Genomic DNA, 6,619 nt, shown 5'->3' on the forward strand with positions numbered 1-6,619 from the left:
TCGGGGGTTACAGCACCCTTAACGGTCAAGCCAGCCGGCCCTTTACTTATGACACAGGCGCACGCTTGGCACTACTTTGTTGATGCACGTGCGGCTACTGCGCACACAATTCACAAACACAGAAAATAATTTTTTTTTTGGTTTGGACTGGAGTGTACTTTCGGGGGTTACAGCACCCTTAACGGTCAAGCCAGCCGGCCCTTTACTTATGACACAGGCGCACGCTTGGCACTACTTTGTTGATGCACGTGCGGCTACTGCGCACACAATTCACAAACACAGAAAATAATTTTTTTTTTGGTTTGGACTGGAGTGTACTTTCGGGGGTTACAGCACCCTTAACGGTCAAGCCAGCCGGCCCTTTACTTATGACACAGGCGCACGCTTGGCACTACTTTGTTGATGCACGTGCGGCTACTGCGCACACAATTCACAAACACAGAAAATAATTTTTTTTTTGGTTTGGACTGGAGTGTACTTTCGGGGGTTACAGCACCCTTAACGGTCAAGCCAGCCGGCCCTTTACTTATGACACAGGCGCACGCTTGGCACTACTTTGTTGATGCACGTGCGGCTACTGCGCACACAATTCACAAACACAGAAAATAATTTTTTTTTTGGTTTGGACTGGAGTGTACTTTCGGGGGTTACAGCACCCTTAACGGTCAAGCCAGCCGGCCATTTACTTATGACACAGGCGCACGCTTGGCACTACTTTGTTGATGCACGTGCGGCTACCGCGCACACAATTCACAAACACAGAAAATAATTTTTTTTTGGTTTGGACTGGAGTGTACTTTCGGGGGTTACAGCACCCTTTAACGGTCAAGCCAGCCGGCCCTTTACTTATGACACAGGCGCACGCTTGGCACTACTTTGTTGATGCACGTGCGGCTACCGCGCACACAATTCACAAACACAGAAAATAATTTTTTTTTGGTTTGGACTGGAGTGTACTTTCGGGGGTTACAGCACCCTTTAACGGTCAAGCCAGCCGGCCCTTTACTTATGACACAGGCGCACGCTTGGCACTACTTTGTTGATGCACGTGCGGCTACTGCGCACACAATTCACAAACACAGAAAATATATTATTTTTTTAGCACTTGGGGGGAGCACCCCTGATGGACAGAGCACCCCCTGGACAACACTGCAGCACTCCTTTAGGACTGGGACACTGCACAGGACTTTGGAGTGGACACAGCCCCTATGGAGAACTGACTGCACAACACAGTCCAGCCAGCCCCTATGGACTTTGAAGTAGTGGACACAGCCCCTATTAACAACAGCAGCACAGCACAACACAGCCAGCCCCTATGGACTTTGAAGTAGTGGACAACAGCAGCACTACACTACACTACACTACACAGCCCTAACTCCCACCCTCCCTCTTCACTGTCCACAGCCGAGTGAGAAAATGGCGCCGACGTGGGTACCTTATATAGGATCCAAAACCCGCGAGACTCGGAAGGCGGGATGATGACGTTTTGCCTCGATTTCAGATCCGAGTCAGGCGGGAAAAGTCGAGCCTGATTCGGATCGGACTCGGATCGGGGGGGCTCGGGGGGGTTCGGATTTCAGAAATCCGAACCCGCTCACCCCTAATATATATATATATATATATGGATGTAGTCAGGATACCGGCGGGTGCTATCCCGCCCGCCGATATCCCGACAGCCACTTCCCGACATGGGACTAAAGATAGGTGTCGAAATCCCGACGCCTATCATTAGCCCCACTACTAAATCCTGACACCTGGCTTACCTACAAAGGTAAGATGGGTGTCTTAGCGTGTAGTCGCGGGGGGAGGGTTAGCTTTAGAGATTCCTGGGGGGACTTAGGGTTAGGCACCCCCCGGGAGGGTTAGGGTAGGAAAAGGGGGATTTAGGGTTAGGCACACCCCCAGGAGGGTTAGGTTTAGGGTGTGGGGAGGGGGGGTTAGGTTTAGGCACTAATGGAGGGAGATTAGGGTTAGGCACTAGGGGGAGGTTAGGGTTAGGTACACCTCAGGGAGGGTTAGGGTTAGGGGGGGAGAGGGGAGGGTTAGAGGTCTTACCTGCTGGTGTCGGGATTCTGATCCGGCGTCTAAACAGCCACCAGCATTACATACTGATCCCTATATATATATATATATATATATATATATATACACATATATACTAGATTGAGAGGACTCATTTCCCTTCTAATGCTACACTTCAGCACTGATATTCTATTATTTAGTTCTGGTTTTATATAAAAAAAATTGGGGGAGTAGCACCTGCCCCTTGAGTACAACTGCAGAAGTGGAGTGGTTTCTACAGAGGGTTAAACACCTGGACAGTATCCCAGTTACAGTAATGACACACCTCTTGTGTTTGATATTTACAGATGTCTAGTGTGTACCAACCTCGGGACCCAGCAGGGTAAACACTTGCCGATGCTGGGAGCGATGGTGCAACAGCGGGGGCCATGCTGTGACATATCAGTGACATAGCAGGTACACACTGCCTGATGTGGATAATATGTCATCTGATCCGCTGGATCAAACAAAATATAATCTAGTGTGTACCCAGCATAAGGCTAAGTACAAACCTGGGGATGCGGTCAAAATGCCGACGGCCATGAAGCCATCTGACTAAATTCTTGCGTCTAAATCCCGATGCTGGACTAAAAGACAGGCATCGAAATCCTGACGCCAGTCTAGATCCCGATGCCGGAATGTAGATAGACTACTTCCCGAATGAAGGTAAGCCGGGCAGTGTTAGCGTTTAGCCGCGGGGAGTGAGGGTTAGGTTAGGGAACCCCCAGGGGGACTTATAGTGAAGCACCACCACAGGAGAGTTAGGTTTAGGGTGCGGGGAGGGGGATTATGGTCAGGCACCACCAGGGGGGAGGTTAGGGTTAAGAACCATCCCGGGATGGTTTGGTTTAGTGTGGGGGGAGGGATGGTTAGGTTTAGGCATCACTGGGGGGAGGTTAGGGTTAGGCACCACCGGGGGAGGTTAGGGTTAGGCACCACTAAGGGAGGGTTAGGGTTATGGGGGGGAGAGGGGAGGGTTAGGGTACTTACCAGCACCAGTTGGCAGTGGCAAACGCAGGATTTTTAAAGGGGGGTTTCCATATTATATATATATATATATATATATATATACATACACACAACTTCTAAGCATACTCACACACAGCGTACACACAGACACACCCACACATAAGCATACTTACACACAGCATACATGCATACATACACACAAGATACCTACATATATACATAGTTACACACCGCATACATACATACACACACACGCATACATATGCACAACATACATACATACATACACAAATATCAGTATACTTACCGAGGGCTGAGGAGAGAGGAGGAGGAGGAGGTGGGTCACCGCTGGAGCCCATGTGAGCGTAGTTGCTGCTGCTCGGCATGCGTAGCAGCTCCTTCCCGGCGATCTCCTCCTGAAGACTTGGAGCTGAGCCAGACCCAGAGCAGCTGCACCAGGATGACGACGACCACAGCGATAAGGGCTGCGGCCTTCAGGGCACCTGACCACCCACACAGAATGATGGGAAACACCGGAGGACAAGCAACTGCTCCATCCCCTACTGCCGCCGCACCAACACGCCCCCTCACAGCACAGCACAGCAGGGACAGTGTCTCACACAACAGCACTTCCTGCTCGGCGCCGGCCGCTGTACCTGTATCTTCTTTGCAGAGCTCTCTGTCTGTGGATCCGTGGCAGCTCCGTCGAGCCCGCAGTCAGTGCAGAGACGGAGACAGTGCTGTCTCCATCTCTAAACAAAAATTATTTGGTCAGTCAGGGGGGGTTTCTGGGTACTCAGTTGGGATCCTGACTGTTTGGGCTTCCAGCATCGGTATTTAGTCCCCTGGCATTACATCTGGTGGCATTACTTACCAATTACTTACCAATTGCCCTAAAAGATATATCTGCAGATGATGGTTGTTCATACACACTGAACAACCATCACTGCCACCCGGCTGCCTGTGCAGCAAGTGTATGGTGGGTGACTGACTGTACAGACAGCATGATGTGCAAATATACCTGCCAATATATGAGCCACGTGCTGTGCTGCACAGCTGCCGCCAATGTGACATGTTTGTGAACCACATCATTCATAGACATACAGGCCAATTCACACACAATATATCAGTCGTTCGATTGAATGGCTGATATGTCGGTAGGGCTGCCAAGAGCAGCATCAGGCATGGGTGAAGGGGGATGGCCTAATTGCGGGATGCGTGGCCATGCCCCCTTAAGAAAAAACAGGAAGAATACATGTTGTAGCGCTGTGAAATGGCAGTACGCGCTGGGGAGGCGGTCTCTGTGAGTCCCTCAGTCCAGCGCATATCCACTGGGGGTGATCAGGATGATTGCTCCCCCCCACAGGCAGCAGCAGTCCACCACAGTCCACTACAAATTGCTTATCAACCAGCTCCAAAGTACCATCTGGAAATTGTGTCCTGTGAATGCAGAGGGAAGGATCGTATTTTTGCAACATAGTAATTGACATTGTTACAGTCACTGACTGGGAGCTGTGGTTACAAAATTACTTTTTTGTCCATACTGAATAGATCACAAACTGAAATATAACTAACAGACCTTTGTGATCCTTTCTGACCGGAATGTGTACATAAATAAAATTTCCATCTGGGACTCTTTTAGTTTCATATGTGCATATGCTAGTTTTTAATAACAGTAGTACCAGGGGTATTATATTGTTTATATCTTTTTGTATTTTATTGTTATTATAATGTCTGATTTTTGTTGCTTACTATTTAAAGTAAAAAACTATATATATTTATTTTGTCAGTCTATCTGCTCTCCTTTTTTCTTTAATGCCCAACTGTGTTGTCATAGTAAAGATGCACTTCTAGTTTGTATTTAAGCTGTAGTTAGTTGTTATGTAATATAGTAATGTTGTTTTCATTCTAGCACCCTGCGTGTAAATCAGTGAGAAGGGCATATTTTATTTTTGAAGGGCCAAAATTTAGAGGTAACATATTGCTATAGCTACAGTAGCTATAGTGAATTATTAAGTCTAAAATGTTGCCCTTAAAATTAAAATATGCCATGTTCACTGATTACATGCAGAGTGCTAGAGGTAACACTACTGTGGTCTAGTAATCCTTAATTTCACAAAATGTTTGGTTTAGCCCCTTGTTCTGTGTTGCTGACACTTTGTGGTGCACTATAAATGAAACATAATAATAATAATATTAATAATAATAGTAGTTATTATTATTAATATTATTATTATTATTATTAGTATTAATAATAATAATAATAATAATAATAATAATAATAATAATAATATTAATAATGTTAATATTAATATTATTATTTTTAACCCCAAATCATTCAAGGTTTAATAATGTGTTTTATTCCAATTCAATTTCAGCTAATTCTGAAAACTTTAACCCCAACTTTACAGGAGCCAGGAAAACGGTAACAAAACTGAAGAACAGGTAGGGGAAAAACAGCATAGTCTGTTAACATTGATCCAGTTATTTAATTAATACAATATTTAACTTAAAATATTTCGACTTCTATCTAACGAAAATCAATTGAATGCATTGTGTATGTAGGTGTTGGTGCATTATTGTATTATTGTGTGTGTGTATATATATGTGTGTATCAAGGGAGGGCTGGGCTGGGCTGCCTGTCTGGCCAGCTCACGTCAGCCAGCAGGTCGGGCTCACATCAGCCCGCTGGACCAGCTCACATCCGCCGGCTGTGCGCTTCCAGGATTTGCGCTCCAATGGAACTGAAACTGGAAGCTGTCATCTGCTCCAAATAGCGGGCAATTCCAGGTGCCAGAAGGAGCCGCCAGGGACAGCTGCAGCAACGGCCAGATGGCACAAGTGGTAGTCGGACTGGTGGCTGCTATATCCCCCCGTAAAATGTTTGTGTATATATATATATATACATGTGTGTGTATGTATGTATATATATATATATATATATATATATATATATATGTGTGTAGTGTGAATGGACTCAGCGACTGGTTTTGACAAGGCTTCTTTGTTTGATTTATATATGTAATTCCGTGTTTTGCACTTTCTTATTGTGTTATAAGTGTCTGCTCTGACCACAGTAAATTGGTAATGGCTAATTACCACATAGAACACATGAATCAGTGAAGATGGTAGGTGAGCGACAATAGTGCCTATACATTGTATACAATAAAAAGGGGTGTATATAAAATTGGTATATAAAGTGTCTAGTGCATATGTGCAAAACAAATATGAAATAGATAGTATTCAATACAATTTTGTTATTAAAAACTTGGGCCTGAGTCAGACCCGCTTGTGAGCGCTATGCACTCGCAAGCAGGTCGATGGTGGCCCAGTGCGCATGCGCACGATGGAGCCCGGCTCCGTTGTGCGCATGCGCGAGACCCGGATAGCGACGGGCAAACCGTCACTCCGGGTCTCGTACCAAAGGGGGCGTGCTGTCGATGTTAAGTGACAGCACGCCCCCTTTGGTGGGCGTGCCGGGGGCGTGGCTGCACAGACGGAGGCATTCCCATGGGAACGCCTACCATTTGGGGCCGGCCCCACTGACATCACAAGTGATGTCAGTGGGAGTGCTTTTGGCTCTGTTAGA

The sequence above is a fragment of the Taudactylus pleione genome, unplaced genomic scaffold (genome assembly GCF_031769625.1).
Source record: "Taudactylus pleione unplaced genomic scaffold, aTauple2 ptg000152l, whole genome shotgun sequence".
NCBI classification, from domain to species: Eukaryota; Metazoa; Chordata; class Amphibia; order Anura; family Myobatrachidae; genus Taudactylus; species Taudactylus pleione.